This window comes from Phalacrocorax carbo, chromosome 7, assembly GCF_963921805.1.
Source record: "Phalacrocorax carbo chromosome 7, bPhaCar2.1, whole genome shotgun sequence".
NCBI lineage: Eukaryota > Metazoa > Chordata > Aves > Suliformes > Phalacrocoracidae > Phalacrocorax > Phalacrocorax carbo.
Window position 1 is genome coordinate 38,013,756 of NC_087519.1, and position 18,264 is coordinate 38,032,019.

An 18,264-nucleotide genomic window follows, 5' to 3' on the forward strand; every position below is an offset into this window, starting at 1 on the left:
ATATATCCTTACGAGCAGGGTAGGTGAACCTCCGTCAGGTACGGCTTAGGCAATACTGCTCTGGCTTTATGGCCTGAGGGATGAATTCCTGTGGCCTTCCAAGGACTCTTCCCTTCCTTTTTATTTTTTGTGATTTTTACATCTGATATTTCACCAAAAAGCAGAGACCCGAACTTTGAAAAGCAGACACGGGGAGGTGAACTGACTGGTCTGAAGTCGTACAACACAGGAAAAGTAGGAACAGAGGCCAGGTTTCCAGGCTTCTAGTCATGCACCTTAGCCACTAAAAACCTTCATTTCCTTGAATTAATATTGGCCCAGTCTGACTCTTGTATTACTGGCTCCTCAGTGGCCTATGCGATGTCAGGCATTTCAGTCTTTTGCTGTTTAATTCATTTCGCTGCTATGGTGCAGGGTGCGGTAGATATTACCAAAGGAATGACTGCACGTTGCCAGTATTTTTGATTCTTTCCAGGCAAAGAGCAGATTTCCACGCCAGGCTCAACACCTTGAATTTTCTGCTTTCATTTCCAAAGTGTATGATATCGGTCATGATAGGAAACTGAAAAAAATAGAAAATTCATGTTGTGCTTGACAAGGCGGTGACCATTCTGGGCAGCGCATTACAAGGGTAATGGGCTGTGAATCAAACTTCTGCTGCTGTGCTGCAGAGGATTAGTCACAGTTCATCTACCTGCAAAATGGAGGTAGTAGTAGTTACTATCTCACATTCTGGAGGCTCAGAGCTTAAAACTTTTGGGATCATTCAAAGGAGGCTACTATGGATGTGCAAAGTATTGTCTCTTCTGTTAACAGGACTGGAAAATTGCATAAGCTTGATGGATAAAGAAGCAATAATTGTTGGATACAGGACAAGGAAAATATTTGACCACTGGTTTTCTCTGAAATACTAAATGGAGAACACTTGTCTCTCATCTTGGGCCAACAGTTCCTTCTAGTTTTCAGATGCTTCGCCTAGATACCAGTTGACACAACACAAGGGTTCTTGCAGATTTGCAAGAAAGATTGAACAGAGAAGAAAAAAATCCAGACAGTGATCCCCCTGTAAAACTGCTCCTCTGGAGCATTACAAATCAGGACTCCATTGAGAGCCCCATCACGCTGAGCTTGACAGACATCAGTGCCAGGAAGTCCCTCGTGATGACTGCCTGACCCCTGCGGCAGAAAAGACCATCATGATTTTTCTCTGGAGCGCGATGAAGAAGGAGCACAACCTTGCAGCCTGGTGGTCAAAGTGTTCAGCTGGAAGGAGACACTTGAACCGTAGGTTCTCCAGGGAGTGAACTGAACTCAGGTTTACAGGGCCTTGGGCAAAGGCTTTGGCTTTGCTCAGCTTGTGCTGGTGCTACAGTCTCATCCACCGGCACTTTAGAAAGCAGCCATGCCCATGTCTTTCACAACAGGCCATGTTCGCAGAGCTCTATTGGCACTCCAGGTATACCTATGGCATGGGGCCCTGGTGACTCATGCACTATTCTGCTTTGGTTTTGGATCTCAGCAGGGTTTAAACACAGGGTAGGCGGCTAGGACAAGGCCTGGGTATTTCTAGTCATAGTCATAATGCTTAGAAAAAGGCTGTGGCTGTGACTGACACGCTCATGCAGATTTAGCTGGAGTCCTTTTAAGATGGCATCTGGGTCTGGCAGCCCTCTCCGTCCCCCAGGAGGAATTCAGCACCCGTGGTATAGGGGACCAGTGCAGGACACCAAATCAACCACAGATGGGGGATTTACACCGAGGACTGATTCTGGGATACATCGTGCTTCCCCTGCTGCAGTGCTTGCTGAGGAAGGGGAGCCTGTCCGGTTGGGGTGGTACCTTCTGGGGTCTCTGATCTGCTGGAGTGCTCTGGGAGCATGCTTGCTTGTCTTAGACACACAGGCGGCCAGAGAAGGGAGAGAGAGGCTGGATCACAACTCTTGTGCTCCAGCCTCTTCGGTCTTTTAGGTGCTTGATGTCCTTTTTAGGGTCCTTACGTTCAAGCTTTCCCTCCTGAGCTAACAAATGGTGACTGTGGACATCAAAGCTGGTAATGGGATAAGATTGTAAATGTCTTCTGAAAGCGCACGGCAGAGCCCTTTATTGTCAAAATGAAATACATTTAAAGCGCTTAAAAATCTCTTTCCAAATGAGTAAGGCTTGGCAACTCTCCCCTCTACAGCCTGAATGCAATGTAACCCTTCTGTCTTCCCCTTCTCTTCAGGGCAAATGCAGACACCCAACAGCTACTTAAAGGGTAACATTCCATTATAAAAATAATCACACTCAAAATCCGAATTATTTTAATTGAAGTCCTTATAAATAGCCACAAAACAAACAGAAAGCGACCAGGGATCAGTTTCCCTTCCCCCTCTCCTTAGTATGCTCGACAGGTTTTGTTTTGAATCTCTGAGCAAGCAGCTCCTTTATAGCTCCGAGCATCTTTTACATCCCCCACCTTTTTATGTGCCCCGTTTGGGGAAGAACAGAGAAAAAGTTCGTTGGAAAAGCACCAAAAAAAAAAAACAAACCCCAAACCCATAGGGAGCCCTGGACAAAACTTCTCTGTGAAAAGTTGAATACTGCAAGCCACGGTGCGTGTTTCTGGGCCTAACGCCCCGGGTAACAGGGCAGGACCGTGACGCTGGCCGGGCCGGGGCTGCCGCCCGCCACCCCGAGATACCGGTAGCTGCCGCCCCCCGCCGTGCGGCCGCCCCGGCCCCGGCCCCGGCCCCAGCCCTTACATGGACAAATCTGCCTGCAGGGAAAGGCAGGAATTTGGGCCCTTGACGTCAGCCCCGGGCAGAGCGCAGCAGCCCGGCGCGGAGGGAGGCAGCGGCCGCCGCTTTCGCTTTTTGTTTCGGGGGCGTCCCGCCGAGCCTGGGGCTGCCGGACCCCCCTTCCTCCGCCCGAGGGGAGGTAAGGGCCGGGGGGGCGCGGAGGGAGGGATGCAGGAGGCGGGAGCGCCGCGGGCGGGGGGACGCGGAGCGGCGCGCAGGGAGCCGAAGGAGGGATGCGGAGGAGCGGAGCACGGGAGGGGCTGGCCGGGGGATGCCGGGGGGATGCGGGGGCGCAGCAGCGGGGAGCGCGGGAGGGGCCGCCCGGGGGACGCGGCGGGGCAGCGGCGCGGAGCGCGGAAGGGGCCGGCGGGCGGAAGGGGCCGGCGGCGGGGCCGAGGGGCGGGCGCGGCGGGGCGGTCCCGGTCCCGGCCGCGGCCTCCTCCCCGCCCCCGGTCCCACCTCCCCCCGCCGCCTCCTCCCGCCGCCGCCGCCGCCGCCGCGCTCGCCTCCGCTGCCTCCTCCCCCCGAGGTATTGTTGCAGATAATAACTTGCCCCTTTCCTCTCTCCCCCCCCTCCGCCCGCCGAGGCAGCTGTGCAACAGCTGGAGCCCCCGGCCGGGGCGGGGAGCACTGCCGGCCGCCCGGAGGGGGGGGGGGCCGTGCCTGGCTCCTCCCTCCGCCCGGGGAGCCGAGGCCGCCGAGGGGGGGGGGACGGGACGGGACACGGCCCGGTGCGGCGCGAGCTCGGCCGCGGGGCGGGGGCAGCTCCCGGGCGCGGGGCGGGGGTGGCGGGAACTTTCCCGGTACTTCAGCGGCTCCGCTGCACGTCCCGTGTCCCCCCGCCCCGCGCCGGCCGGGGGCTGCCCGCGGGCCGGGGTCCCCCGGGGCGGCCGGGGCTCGGCGGCGCGGTGCTGCCGGCCGCAGGTGCACTTGGCCCGGGCGGGGGCCGCCCCTGCCCCGCCGCCCCCTGCACCGGCCGGCCCTGGGTCCGGGCTCGATAGTAAATACCAAGTTGAGTAAAGCTCTGGTAGCTTTTTATACGCTAGGGGAGGCCCACCCTTCCCCAGCAGGTAACGATATAAAAGTTTCCCACACCCTTACATCACCGTGAACTTTTTTTGTAATATTTTTTTTTCCCTTCCCCCTTCTCTTGCCTTCCCCTTTCGAACGGGCAAGTCTTACTCCTGCCATTGTTCAGGAACACTCTCCACGCCCTGGGGCTGTGCCGGGGAGACGGCAGTGCTCTGGAGTAGGAGGTGTTGATGGGGAAACTCATGCCATAATTGCTCTGGGTACTGTACTTCGAGGTGCAGTTTGGCCCCGTTGGTGAAACAAACGAGCATTGGATTCTCCTGCTTTCTTTTGATTATTATTTTTTTGTTTTGTTTTAATGCCTGTATGAGTTGGCTTTTTGGTCCAGTTGTTTGGTTTTTGGGTTGGGTTTCTGTTTGGTATCTTTCTTGCTAGGCAATTGATACACAAAGTTTTAAGAGAACCATCAAGCTTGCTGATATGTCTTCCTACACATCCGCAACACCTTGGCCCCTGTGCAAAAAGTGGTCGTGACCCATGTGAAATGCAAGGTCTTGCATGGAGCTCTTTAAGTTTTCAGAAACACTCTAGATTTGAGAATTTCTTTACTTCCTTGGACTTGTAGAGTTTGTGCTTATACCTTCCAGGAATGATTTTTGGGGCAAAATCAGAGGAGAGAAAGAGAGAGCAGGAAGTCCCTGGATGTCTGGGAGCTGGGAGTTACAGCAGGTGCTGTCTCACCAAGTAATTACAGATAGGGGATATTAGGAAGGCAGGGGAATGCTTGGAGCCAGAATATGGGAACAACATTTCATCTGCACATTACCAACCGTGTTCACACCGGGAAAGCTTGGGTTGCTGTCCTGTGCGTAGCCCACCTTGCTGCGCAGTGGCGCGGTTTGGGGATCTGAGGGACTTTCTGGTTATCTCCACCCTTGCTGCAGCAGGATTGGCCCAGGAAAGGCTCAGTAATACTCTGGATTGTGGGGTTTCCCTCAGGAAATACTTCTATCTGAGGATAAAGAGGTACTGTTGAAAACTCTCTGCTTGCTGGCCTACTCTGTCTCCCTTTGCCCACCCCATGACCTTTCATCCTATCACTCCTAAATTTGTTAGCTCTTATTTCCCTATTGCAGCTGTTTAGCTTTTGTTTGAGGGTTTTTTCCCTGTGGGATGGGCCATCAGCTGGTGATGGTGTGGGTGGTGGCCATAGGGCCACCTGGCAGCCAGCTCCTACCCTCGGTGTTTAATCCTGCCTGCAGCTCCAGTGAGATGCTGGTGCTGTTGATGAGGCCTTCGCTTCAGCCCTGCCACCCTCGAATTGTTGAGTTTAATATATAGTTTTCCTTTCATTGTTTTCTTCAGGTTTTCCCCCCCCACCCGAGTCATCTTGTGTTGGCTGTTGTTGGGAAAAACTACCAAGCTGGGGGAGCCTGGTCCAGGATGGTGGCACTGTGGAGTACTCATCAGTTATAGTGCTGGGGTCTCTCCTGACATCCAATGCCTTCTGGTCCTTGTAGGCTCTTCTCCCAGCCCTGTGGCTGGAAGGCCTTTTTGGAGCACGTGGGTTGCTGAAGGTCATCATAGGCTTTTTTGGGGTCTTTTGGCTGGAGAGAGGTGTCTGGTAGTGGGTAGCTGGTATGTGATGAATCTGTTGGACTGTGAAGATGCGTTTCTTGTGCCCAGAGAGGGCACTTGAGTGACTTTTAACTCCTTCTTCCCAAAAGTCAGTCCCAGAGCGTATGCATTGTGTGGAGGCTGTGGGCATGTTGGCTGTGGATGTGTACTGTGTTGCCAGCGGTCCTGCCACCCAGAAGTTCCAGTCAGGGATATGTGGCCCTTGTACGCTGCCTGGGTAAAATCCTGGGGGGGGAACAAGATGCACCCAAGAAAATGAAGCTAAAACTGTCTAATTGAAGCTTCTGTAGGTACAGCCCCAAACTGCATCGCTGTTGTGCGGTCTCCACAGTGCATGGTGCCTGGCTCAGTGAGGAGTACGGCTTTTGTTATTGTGCAGTTGTCTCTGGGTCATGCAAGTCCCAAGCTCTCAGTGGTTGGTATCAGCTGGCACCCCATAAGCTGGCTGGGCAGAGAAGCTTCAATTCCCATTTCACTGAGATGAGGTTTTTACCTTAAGAGCATGCTTGGAGATCAGCCTGGGTGTTGGGCCTGGATACTGGTGAGCATGCCCATCTTGGCTCAGGCTCCAGCAATGTGGGTCATGTCTTCTGTTACTTGCCATTTGGACAAGCAGTCACACAGCTTGAGGAGGTAGAAGTGTTGAATGATATTGTCTGTGATATGCTCTAGTGAAATCAAGGTAAACTGGCAAAAACGTGCCTCTAGACTGGTGGGCCAGGGTTGAATTTCAGATCCCATATCCCAGCAGTTACAGTTAGGGAACAGAAAATCCCAGGTTCCTGTTCAGTTTAGCTGCCTTGTTTTGTGGAAACTTGCAGAGCACACTGGGTCTCAAGGTTGCATTGCTCTTAATATTGTCTTCAGCTGTCCTGTGTTAGTGAGAGGCAATGGGCTCTGTCTTATCAGAATTAGGAACCGGTGCAGTGTAATTCAAGCTTCAAATAATAAAAGTGCAGATTCAGATGTGTATCCCTTGCCAAAGCACTTGTTTCTCAAGGATGTTCAGGGGTGAAGTTCCAGAGCTGGACTAGTAAGTTTTGCAAGGCACCTAACAGTGTCAGCTACAGTCTCGGTAGAGCTGGAGTGCTTTTAAGTATATAATAAAATCATCAGTATGTATCTTTAATTATTACTCATAGTATGAATTATGGTGTGGGGGTTCATGGTCAGAGTGGAGACACCACTCAATTTTGAAGCGCGACTGTTGCCTCGTTTGTTAAAATTGCTGCTTGTGTTTGTCTGTATAATGCCTGACTATAAAGCTTAAGTGACTCTGTTACGATGAGTGAAGCCTGGTGTATGCAGTTTTAGAGAGGGATAGGAAAAATGGTGGGGAGCTGGAAAACCAAAGGGAGTTTGGGATTGCTCCTATATAAAGGACATGTGTTAGGTGTCACAGAAACAGTGAGTGCTGTGGAAAAGGGGTCTGTGTTGCTTTGTACCAGCACAAACCAAGGTGAAAGTGCCTGATTCAAAATGAACAAAATTAAGTGTTTTTCCATGTAACTAAATGGTGGCATTTATCATGCAGAATGCTGCTGAGGACAAGAATTTAGCCAAGTCTGGAAGGGAGATGGGATGGTTGTATGAATGTCAGACACATCCAGAGTTATACCAGCTAATGGTGGTGCCACTTATACCATAAAGATGTAATTGGAAAGAGACTGTTTCATGCAGGTTTCTCTGAAACATCTTTTGCTGACTGTAGCTGGAGAAAAGCAGTAGCTTGGGTGGATGACAAATTATTTGTAAGAAGACAGTTTCCGTGCGTCTGTGGAAACATAAACCCTCAGGGTGCCACAGTGGTTTCTCTATTCCTTTGCCTATCGTGGTTGTGCGAACAATGCAGCCTTAGTGGCATTTCGTTCCTCGTCAAGTGTCTGAAAGCCTGACCCACACAGCTGTGCCTTTCTCCTAATAAACCTTTCCGGCCCTAAAATGGCTCTGGGCAGTACCCACACCCGCTGCTCCAGCTAGCCCTGGACCATGCTGGCTTTCACTTCTGGCTGGTCATCCATGCTCTTCCCAGGGCAGTCTGTGGCAGCGCTGGTAATCCCTTCAGGTGGAGGGAAGTCCCTGTGGATGCTTGGAGAGGTTTTAAAAATGGCATTAGGGTGACAAAGAAATATGCATTTCCTTTAGGTGCATCTGTGCTTTTTAGGTATATATATTGTGTTTTTTTTGATGGAGAGAAGCCTTCAGGGAAGCAAGATGAATACCAAGTCAATGTGACCTGCCAGAATTCTGGAGTTCAGCATCTGTTTGCTATGTGCATGCATGAGCGAGGCAGCAATGCTCTTGCCTACCTTTGGTTCTCTGCAGCTCACTTTCTTACCCCTGTAGCTTCATCATCTCCCTTTGCTCTCGCTCTTGTAGCAGGGTAATTCTGCTAAAAGCTAGAGAGCTTACTGGAGCTGCAGCCATGCTTCAAAAGCAGGCAGGAGTGGAGGAGATGGAAACCATAGGTTATCTAAGGATGTGTTATGTGAGGGATGGATCTGCAAAGAACAATACCTTTAAAGAGTGTGGGTTATGTCGGAAAATACAGGGCTTGAAATAACTTTATGAACAACAGAGGAGGGATTGGAGGGTAGGTGTTGCGATTGGCTTTCACGTGTGCATTGGGGTGCTGGAGGGGAGAGCATTGATAAAGTCTGAAGAGCTCCGTGTTTTCCTCTTTTTAATTTAGGGAGCTTTTTGTTTTGTAAAATAGAAACAAACAGAGGAAAGAAAGCAACAAATCAAACCGAAAACCACAGACCAGAAAAACCCCACAAAGTTTAAAAGGTTTTTGAGAGCTTGTGCCTGCTCAAGAAGCAGGGGTTAGTGGGGTGCTGGGCTCAGCTCTTTCCGTTTCTCCTGCTTCTGGGCACGGCAGGGCAGGTAGGGCTCACAATGTTTCCAATCCAGACCTGAAAAATAAACCCGCTACCCACACTTAATCGTTGTGATTAAGGTTACTGGTAGAGACACCTCAGTGGAGACGATGCTTTCATCTCAAAGAGCTGGTTTCAATCACGTTCTGAGCAAGCGCAAGAGCTGGCATGAAAATGATAATTTTTAAGTCGCTGTCAGCAAGTCTCTGTCATTTTAGACTGTCAGTATCTGTTGTTGGGATCTGTGGGTGACAGTGACACACATGTGAGTCACTCAGAAGCGCTCCCAAACTATTGCAATATGCTCAGGAAAGGAAAACAAACATCGATGGAGTTGTGGGCTGCTGGTAACCTTTTCTTAGAAAAAGATGCAAGCCTTTGAGCGTTGTGGGCTGTTAGTGAGGATGTTTTCTGTTGCCCTTGATGCTATAAGGGAACCTTGTAATAGTGATTGCTTGGTAACCCCATAAATTGCTTTGTTTGGTTTGAGGAGGGGCTGGGATGCCTGAGGTCTCTGATTTATGCCAGTTTTGTTTCTCTGTGAGAGCCCTTGTCAGCCCTCTTTGGGGTTTCCAGATCTGGCTGGGAAGGATCCCGTTTTGTGCCTAAGTGGGCTTATGCACTTGAGCATCCTCTAAGTAGGTGCCATTCAGCACTTGGCTGCCTTCCTCCCCCTGCTACTGCTGCCCAGTGATGCTTCAAGGCAGGCAAACTTCCGCCAAGTCTTGGATGATTATGCCGCCAGTGGAATAGTTAGTTGAGATTTAATATGGCCATTATCTTTAGGTAATAAAATATCAACTAACTTGCCATAACTATCCTGTTTAATGTCTATTAAAAGCCCCACATACTTCATTCACTGGGTGAAATTTAATAGAAGTTCATCTAAGCATTTATTGCTTATTTAATTTAAAAATAAGTTTATCTCCACAGTTGGTAACAGACACTGAGGATTTAATTAACATTTAGTAAACTACCCTGTTAGCTCTGAATTACACAGTCAGGTCTTGTTTATGCATCAATTTGTAACCTCCCCCCCCCCCAATTTTTAGGCCAGAGCATCTCATTGTGGGGAGCTGCAGTCATCTCCTCTTCTCCCTCTGCTGGTGTTCCTGATCTCTCCTCCAGCTGGAGAGCCTCTGCCAGGGCTGCACAGCTGGGGGCCCTAATGCTGCTGAGGAACCAGGACCCAGCTGCTTTATTGTGGGGCCAGCTGGGCAAAGGCAGGCAGGGTGGAGGAGACCGACAGATCATGCCGCAGAGCTTGAAGGGGCTGTGGAGCCCCGTGGGGTGGGTAGGGGTGCACTGCACAGGGTAGAAGCAGTCCAGCTCCAAGGCTTAGTTAAGCATAACAGAGCAAATTTAAAGTATCTCCTCTAGGGCTTTTTCAGCAATCTAGCTGGCTGCATGAAATCAGGTTGGTGAGGTTTTTTCCTTTTTTTAAGAGCAACTTGGTGTGCTTCACAGGTGACTTGCAGACAGTCCTGCTGCAGTTGCTGTGTTAGTTGTACCCCAACTGCAGTGGTTTATATCTCAGTAACGTGCATGTGCATCTTTGATGTGCTGTATGCACGTACCCTAAGGAGCTATCTCTGTTTCAGCAGTTTATTACCTCACCTTAACAGACTTGAATTACTCCACTTAATGAGGCAGGCTTGAATGAAAGTGAGGAGTCTCCCAGCCAGTGCACAGCATGAAGCAACTGGGTTGGGAGAGTGATTGGATTAACAGCTGATAAGCGGTTGTAACTCCAGCTGCTGCATCTCCCCTGCCTCAGTCGCCTGGGTGTCAGCAGTGTTCCTGCTTCAGCTCAGCCCCAGAGGAGATCAGCTGGCTTGAATTTAACACACCTCATCACTTGAGGTAGAGACGTGATTTGCTTTTCATGGTTTTGGGCAAATCTTGAGAGATACCTCAAGCTATTACTGTGGCCAAGACAAGCCTTTAATCTGTATTTCCCAAAAGAAACAAACAGTGTTTGTGGCAGCCATGTGGCAGTTCTGTAGTTAATTACAAGCAATGCACTTGGTTAAAAGAATGGTGTTAAAGTTGCAAAGTCCAAGTGCTCCAAAAGTACAAAATGCCAGAATCAGGGTGGTTGAAATCTTAATTTGGCCTCCCCTGCAAGCAGGTGTTATGATATAGTCACTTAATTTCTAGGGCGCCTACTCTTTGTGTCCTGAGTGGAGGGTGATACTTAACGAGAAGCTATTAATTTTCTTTTGTCCTAAAGCATGTGGCCCCAAGCCTTATTTACTACGTACTATTCAAACTTGGGACTGAATGCAGAATTATTAATTTCCTTTTGTGCTGCGTTAGAGTGCTCTTTGGTCTTTCATTGGAGTGCTTTGCAAGGTGGGGGGGACTATTTTTGCAGTGTCTTCCTGAGGTGAAGGAAAATGATTCTCGCCATTTACTAATGGGACACTGAGGCTTGTAGAGTAGTGAGGTTTGGAGCCTCATGTCATCTCTGACACTGAAATCCAGAAGAAAAAAAAAAAGCCAGTTAGACCAGGGTTGTTGTCTTTAGTTTGCAGTAGTTTGCAGTCATAACTGACAATCCAACAGAGAAATAGTTGAAAAGAATTGCTTGTAATTACAGACTGAAGTTAGCATCCTTTCCACCTAACTGTGGAGATTACTCTGAACTGCTTATTGCAGTTATGCCTATCTTTACAGTCCATATCCTCTTTTCTGCTTTTACCTGCCTTTTATGTATTATCATCATCATCCTTGACTTGGGGGCAAGGCCTGTACTTACCTTGTGTGGGTACTGAAATGTTTAGCTTAGTATGGAAGCTGGTCTTTGTCTCTGGCATTTAGAAACCAGGGCAGTTTAATGCTGTTGATTCTGAAATGTCATGGTGGAGAGGTCTGGAAATGAACCACAAAAAAGATTAAGGTCCAGGTGGTATTTATGTAAAAAAACATTTTTCAAGGAGTAGAATATGCTTAATGGGGGACTTCACATCATCAGCTGGACACTTACTCAGTGGCTTGTTTTCCTGTGTACAGTAAGACTGCCATCTTTTAGGGTAGTTAAAGCTTTCTTTAGAACTGTGGTGGTTCTTTATCACTTCTGATCCCGCAGGCTATTTTTTGGGAGAATGGAAATAATGTCTTCCCTAGCACAGTTTGGCTTCGGTGATTTTTTTAGAGAATCCATTTCTTTCTTGGGTTCCTTGGGATGCACAGAGTTGAGCCTGGAAAACACAGCATTGCATCTTTGCCATTTAAGGAGGGCTTGGTGAACCTTCCGCATAGTAAGTCTGAAATTCAAGTGTATGAGTAATCCAGCTGAACTGTCTGCAGCTACTTGTGTGCCTAAAGATAAGTGAGTGTTTAAGCACTGTCCTGTACCTGAGTCCTAATTTGGTCCCAAGGCAGACAGATGGGGAAGAAATGATGGGCAGAAGTTATCTGCGGAGATGTCTGGCTTCCTCTGAAATGGTGCTGTGGCATGCAGAACAGCCGTAGCCTCGCTGCAATGAAGAGTCAGCCTCATACAGCGCAGGAGGTTGTATTGTGAGTGAAGCAGTCAAGTTGTGAGCCTCTAACAGTGGCATTAAGTGACAACTTCTGGGACAGAAGTGTATTTTGGAAGGCAGGAATAATGCCTTGGACCTCTGTTTTGTTGTGGAGATGAATGTGGCATTCTTGGCACCTAACACCTCTTTGAGTGTCTCCCTTGGTATAAGAGATTTGGGAATGAGGCCAGAGCACCAGGTGAGCTTAAAACAATATAAATGAGCATGTCTTTCCAAGGCACCCTGCCCACCTAGGTACTTGAAATGTCTGGGTGAAAGGATGGCAGCTTACGGTGTGCCTGTGTGCCTCCTTCCATGGCTTGGCACGGTGTGCTTTGTTCTGCTGCGTGGGAAAGCTGTGAACTTGGGCTGTGCAGAGGCTGGGGAAGTTGGTGGAGAAGTTTTTAAGGACTCATAGAGCATCATAGAGCGGGAGAAGAAGAAGCTACAAGAGCAGAGCTCGTTGCCTTACTACACACGAAGATCCCTGTACCGTGGGTTCATTTATAAGTTATTCTGCATGAAGTTAGCTCCCCCATCCCCTCACTGCATACACAACCTGTGGGCAGTGTTTTGTGGCCACTGTTTTTACAGGTGGTGTCAGCTCTCTCTGATGCAGGGCAGATCGGTTGGTATCACCTCACCTTTGCACCGCATGGTGTATTGCCTTGCTGTGATGTACCCTTGGGTGAAAAAGAGAGGTCTCATGCTCTGGTGTGTTAGAATGGTCATCTGTGCTGGTAGTGCCCCACCTTGTCTGGGGTCAGGCCACTCACCGGCGTGTCATAACCATACCTGCACTGCATTGGTTCCCTAGATGCCGTAGCCCAAGCCTCTGGTCTGAATGTATTTGCATGCCTGAGGTGACGATTTAGGTCTTGGGTCATGCCATCGTGTGCAAGAAGCCCTAGTGAGAGTGATCTGCTCCATCTTTGTGGTGTTCAGGGTGGCTGTCTGCCCGCATCGGCTGCTCCCCATCCCTTGAAGGTGAAGTGCAGTGAGGCACAAGCAACCTTATGGGTTTTTGCAACAGCTTTTGATAATTTTCTCATGTCTTAGATTATTTGATTCATACCTGATTAAGGGTGTGCCAAATTTCATGGGTGGAACTGGATGTACAAAGGAAGCTGTGTATTATCAGAAAGTCCCACACTGGATCATTTGGGGTAGTTCCAGCTGTCTTGGTAGATGCATGTGTTAGGGTGGGAATACTTTCTGCATGTTTTAGTTGTGCACTTTCTACCTGATGTGTAATGGAAGTGATTCCAGATGCTCTTGATCTCCAGAACAAGACAAGGCCCATCCATCTAATGAAAGACACACATAATTATGGGTACGGTATTGGTATGCTCCTGGCCTCCTGCTTGTCCTTCTCATTGTTTTTGCTCCCATTATCCCATGGATAACATTTTCTTGTGTTGTCCATATCTCTAAATTTCACCTGTAGCATCTTGGGCTGAGCCTGCCACTTCTTACGCTACTCAGGAGAGAGAGCAGTGAGTCTGCCAGACTGTGTGTGTTGAAGTCCTATGAACCTGAGCAGAGAGCACAGGCCGCACCCATGGAGTGGTGTCTGGGTCCGAGGGGCTCCTGCCCTGGGAGATGATGGTAACGCGGAGAATGGCGAGAGAAGAGCAGAGCAATTGATTTGGGGACATAGAGACTGATTATGAGGGAAGATGAAAAGGATGTAAAAAGTGTGTGTTAGCAGAGTGTGACTAAGATGGAGACCTGATATGTATTGAAATGTATCTGCGGAGGAAAGGGGAGCAGTAGGTTCTGGCAGAACAAAGCTGTATGTCTAGGACTTGCAACTTGATGCAACGCAATTCTGAGTCATGGGAACGTATGGTTCCTGTGGCTCTGCCATCACAAGCCACTGCCACCTATAATCCCTCTCACAAACATGTTTGGTTCCATCTGAAACCTACATGGGCTCTTCCCCGTGCTTCTTGGGGAGTTCGTCTCCCTCATGGCTGTTTATCACTGTGGTTTCTGAGCTGTGCAGGCTCGCTGTCTCATTCCTTGGCCCTTACTCACAGGAGGCCTGTGTAGGAGGGAGGGACACCCAAGAGAAATGTGGAGCTTGGTGCAAAATTCCTTGCCATGAGGAATTTGGGTGGCTGATCTGCTGCAGCTTGGCCTCTGTGTCCCTGCCGGAGATTTGTGGGCTGAGAGCCTGTGATCTGCAGCCCTGGTGGGGCGCCAGGGAGTGGGATGGAGGCTCAAGGCAAGGTGGGTTTCTCCTGCAGAGGGCAACCCATGTGGCATTTGAGGGCTCCTGGTAAAGCTGCACTAGCTCAGCTTGTTAACAAAATTCAGTTGTGCAACTGGATGGGGTAAAGTGGAAGAGCGGAGCAGTATGGCTCACTGAAATTAGCAGTGATCAGAAGTGGGCTGTAAGCTATAGGTTTCACCTCGTGCCTCCATTGTAGCTTCACACAGTAAAATCTGGCAGGGGCGATACAGCCATATGTGCAAATACAGTACGTGGGTTTGGGTCTTCGTCCAGCATTCACATCCATAAATAGGTCAGCCCCTTCCTTACGATAGCATTTGTGTGCACTTTACAAACATGAGCCAACTAATCCCAACAGATGTTTGGCAGCCCTCTGAGCCCACAAGGAAGTTAAATATCATTGCACTTTGCTAGAGAGATGCCTGGCATTCAGATAACACCTGCTGGAAGAGACCATCTAAGCTGGGGCATGTTCATGGCTGTGTGGGTTCAGCTTTGCAGAGCACCTGCCGCTGCTACATTGGGCTGGCCTGACCACAGTGGCTTTCCCAGCCTTCAGCTATGCGAGGGCCAAGCTGTGTTTCCACTGAAATCAAAGACACAACTTCCTTTAGTTTTTGATGGGGAATGGGATTTAGCTCTATGTTTGCACACTCACAATTCATCTGACTGAGAGGAGAGAGTTGTGGATTTTGCTTGGTACCGGCATCCACATGCTGATGTGCCCACCTCCTTGTCAGGGGTGTGTGAAGGCACCATGCTCCTGGCTGGCCTGAGTCCTTTTCTTGCCTCCCTCTCTTTCCCCTGCTGTGAATACTTAGTTGCAAGCTCTGCAATGCCTCTAAAGTCAAGCAGGTTATGTGCAGAGTTGTCTCTGGACTCTGCAGTTTGTGATTTATGTCCTGGCTGTTCCTGCTCCATCCTGCCATGAAGTGCAGTCCCAGCCAGCTGCTGGAGATAACACACTGAGGACCAGGGAACTCCACTGCAATAACTTTACATATATGGAGTATTCAGAGATCTTGGACAGTGAATGTCTTGCAGCCTTTTTCATCAGAAGTTGGCTCAGTGTCATATGGGCCAGAAGCTTCATGATGCTTTCCCCTAAAAAAAGGCTCTTTGGCTAACTTTCCAAAGAGAAAACGAAGCTGTGGCGCATCACAGAGGAGTGAAGAGTAAGGAAGGCCTCTATATCTCACTGTAGCCTCCAAGGCCCGTATTAATCCTTTTAATGAAATTAAGCTGCACAAGTGGGAAAAACCAGGAATCGATCCTCTTCATATGGATCATTAGAGCCCCAACAGTTGGTCTGCAAAGAGCAACTGGGAACAAAAGCTAGCTCCTGCTGCATCTAACTTTTTTCCTGGGTGCTTTGAAAGATGGTTGGGATGCTTTAGACGCTTGGTTTTCCTGCTCAAGCAGGGCCAAGAATTGTACTCATTTCTCCTGGCCTCTATTTTATGGTCTGGCTTGATGGCTGTCCTGATTTCCAGGCAGAGTTATAATTATAAGGCTGCTGAGTGGAGAGGGAGGCAGTGGTGGGATAGTTCTGGTTTACTAATAAATTAAGGACTTTTCTCAGGTGTTTCCTCACTCAGATCTTTGTCTCTGTTAAATAGGATGACAGCTCAGGATACCAGGATGTGCTTCTATCTTCTCATTTAAAGCTTTCTGGTCTCCTCACGGCACAGACCCCACCAGATTTTGCCATTCAGCACCTCAAGGAGAAGTCTTGGTGTCTTCTGCAATGCCGAGGTTGTGGACTGCTCCTCTTCTCCCTCATCACTCTGAACCTGCTGTGGTTGTTCTGCGTGCGCCAAGTGCGTGCATCTGACTCGCCCCGTGCTGCTGGCTGCTGCTGCCTGGCTTTTTTGTCTGCATTAGTTTAATTGAGTGAGGAGCTTGCAGGAGAAGCTATTCATTCCCCTGGTAACTGTGCTTGACAATCAGAAGTTATTCTGGGGGTGAGGGACCGGTACAGATTTGTTTTCCTTGGCTGCAGATCAGTAGCCCCTAATAGTTTCTCACTCATATGAACAGAGGTTGGCTTGGTTTGCCGCTAATTAAAAGCCAAAAGGATATACAGTCCTCTCCAAAATAATTACCATCTTTGAATGGAAGTAAACTCTACTTTCTTCCCGATTCCTTCCAAATCCCTCCATTTTGCGGTGTTACATTTGCACTGGCCATAATGCATGGGAGGGCCCCGGCAGGGCCAGCAGCTCCATCCTGGTGCACAGGAGTTTGTGCTTGAATCCTTTCTCTGATTTTTGGACCAAAGGGTAAATATAGGAAAAGAATGGAGTTATGAAAAATTTTATGAAACCTAATAGTTGCATTTGAGGGGGGAGGAAGTATTTTGTCAGTGGAAAGCCACTAAAGGTGACAGAGGCAAGTCTGTGCACCCTGTGTGCAGGAGCATGTTTTTATCTTGACTTTTTATGGGCTAAAAAACAACAAAAAATGGTTTTGACTGGGTCTGTGCTCACTACCAGGAACCCTGAATGCAGCAGCTGGGGTTCCTAGATAGTTTGGTTTCTATCAGTAATTGGTTTCAGATACACATTAACTTTGGCTCATGCATTGTTCTGGGCCTGGTAATGTGTAGTGGAAGGTGTCCTCTCTCTTCCCCGTTTGCTCGACCTCTGTGTTTGTCACATTTCTGTCACTATTGGGGCTGGGCCTGCAGCAGGAGGAGGACAGAGGGTCTCTTCCCTTCAGCTGGTCCTAAGCGTCCATGGAAATGTTTGTGCTCCTTCAGTGCAAACTGGAGGGGCTGTCCGATGTCACTGCTGGGCTGAGGGCTGGAAGATGTCCAGTCCAAAGTGGTCAGGCTCCCTGGCAGCAAGGGCTGGAGCCCCGTGGATGCTGTTTGCTTTGTGAGTGCAAAGGCAGAAGCACATCTCCAGTCTTGCTACTTATCCCCACCATGACCTCATGGTGGGTTTTTGGCCTCTGAGCACCAGCTGGTAGAGGAGGAATAGCTGCCTGGGCAGTGGTTGACAACTGAATGTACCTCCTCTCTAAGCAGCAGTACAGGAATGGGCAGAAGTCTCCCAGGACTAGGTTCAAAGGCCAGGGCAGGATCAGCCCTATCCATAATGCTTCTTGCAGGGCTGTGCCTAACCTGCTGTTGGAGGTTGGCAGCTGTACCTGCTCACCTGCAATCCCTTCCTTTGCTTTTCTACCCTGGGTGCAACAGTGGGTCGTGTTCACTTTGCACAAAGAACGTTCCCAAAGTTGCTGTGCTCAGCTGTGGGGCTTGCAAGGAACAGTGAAGGGGCTGCATTTTCTTAATCTGCCTGTTTCACGAGGCAGGATCTGGCTGTGCTGTTAGTTGTTTTTTTTTTTTTTTAATGCAGATAGTCCCCTGTTTTAATTGACAAAGAAAAAAGAATTTGAAGAGGGTACAAACCCATGACCTTGAGAAAAATAGTTTCTTATTGAGTCCCCAAGCCCCTAAGCTGCCCCCTCTTCTGAGAGTAGTGTGATTTAATCAAAGGTCAGAGGTTTTGTCGTCTTTGAGAGCCTCAGAAAAAGAGGGCGATGTGAGTGAGCTCTCCTCGGTCCTCTGTGACTGCAGTCATTCTTGGCCTGTCAAGTTCCCTGTGAGCTTACTGTGCTTGTCCTCTGTTCCTGGATGATGGCTCTTTTGACCTTCTCTGGTCTCTCTGAATGCTGATAAAGGCCTGGTGATCAAGTCAGCTGTGTTTCTGGGGTTGTAACTAGATACATGGTGGCTACAAATGGCTTATGTGAGGCTGCTGTGAGCCTCTGTGCAATGTGCAGATTTGCAGGCTTGATAGGACACAGTCTCACTTGCCAGCTCTTCCTACGCAGCCTCCCACATGTGTCTCCTGTTTCTAGGCTGAAGGCCAAGTGTGGTATCTCACGCACTGCTGTGTGGTCAGTCTTGGTGAGTGCTGACTTGTGCATGGCCACTGCTGTCTGAAACGTGGTTGCTCACAGAGGTCCCCCCTCATTATATTCTCTGTGTTTCCTTCTTGGGTCATGACCAGGCATGTGGCTGTACCTCTTGTGACTGGTGCAGTATTAGTCTGTCTTTCACTTTCCTCCTCTCCTTCCTTCTTCCTGACTGCAGTCACTAACACTCCTTGAGCCTGGCTGATGGCTGGCATGCAGCTGGTCTTGCTTGCTTGCATGTTGTG

At 49.2% G+C, this 18,264-nt stretch overlaps 1 protein-coding gene across 5 annotated transcripts in view; it reads left to right on the plus strand.

Moving 5' to 3' along the window:
• Nucleotides 1–2,803: 2,803 nt before the first annotated feature.
• LPP (LIM domain containing preferred translocation partner in lipoma) overlaps nt 2,804–18,264 on the plus strand; it is a 356,036-nt gene continuing 340,575 nt past the window's right edge. For 3 of the 5 annotated variants that reach the window (XM_064457578.1, XM_064457583.1, XM_064457582.1), the window contains exon 1: nt 3,219–3,309. The gene's annotated coding sequence lies outside the window, so the exon portion shown is untranslated. Of the gene's footprint in view, nt 2,920–3,218; nt 3,310–18,264 lie in introns of those variants that run through there. The other 2 variants (XM_064457579.1, XM_064457581.1) reach the window with 2 other exon arrangements.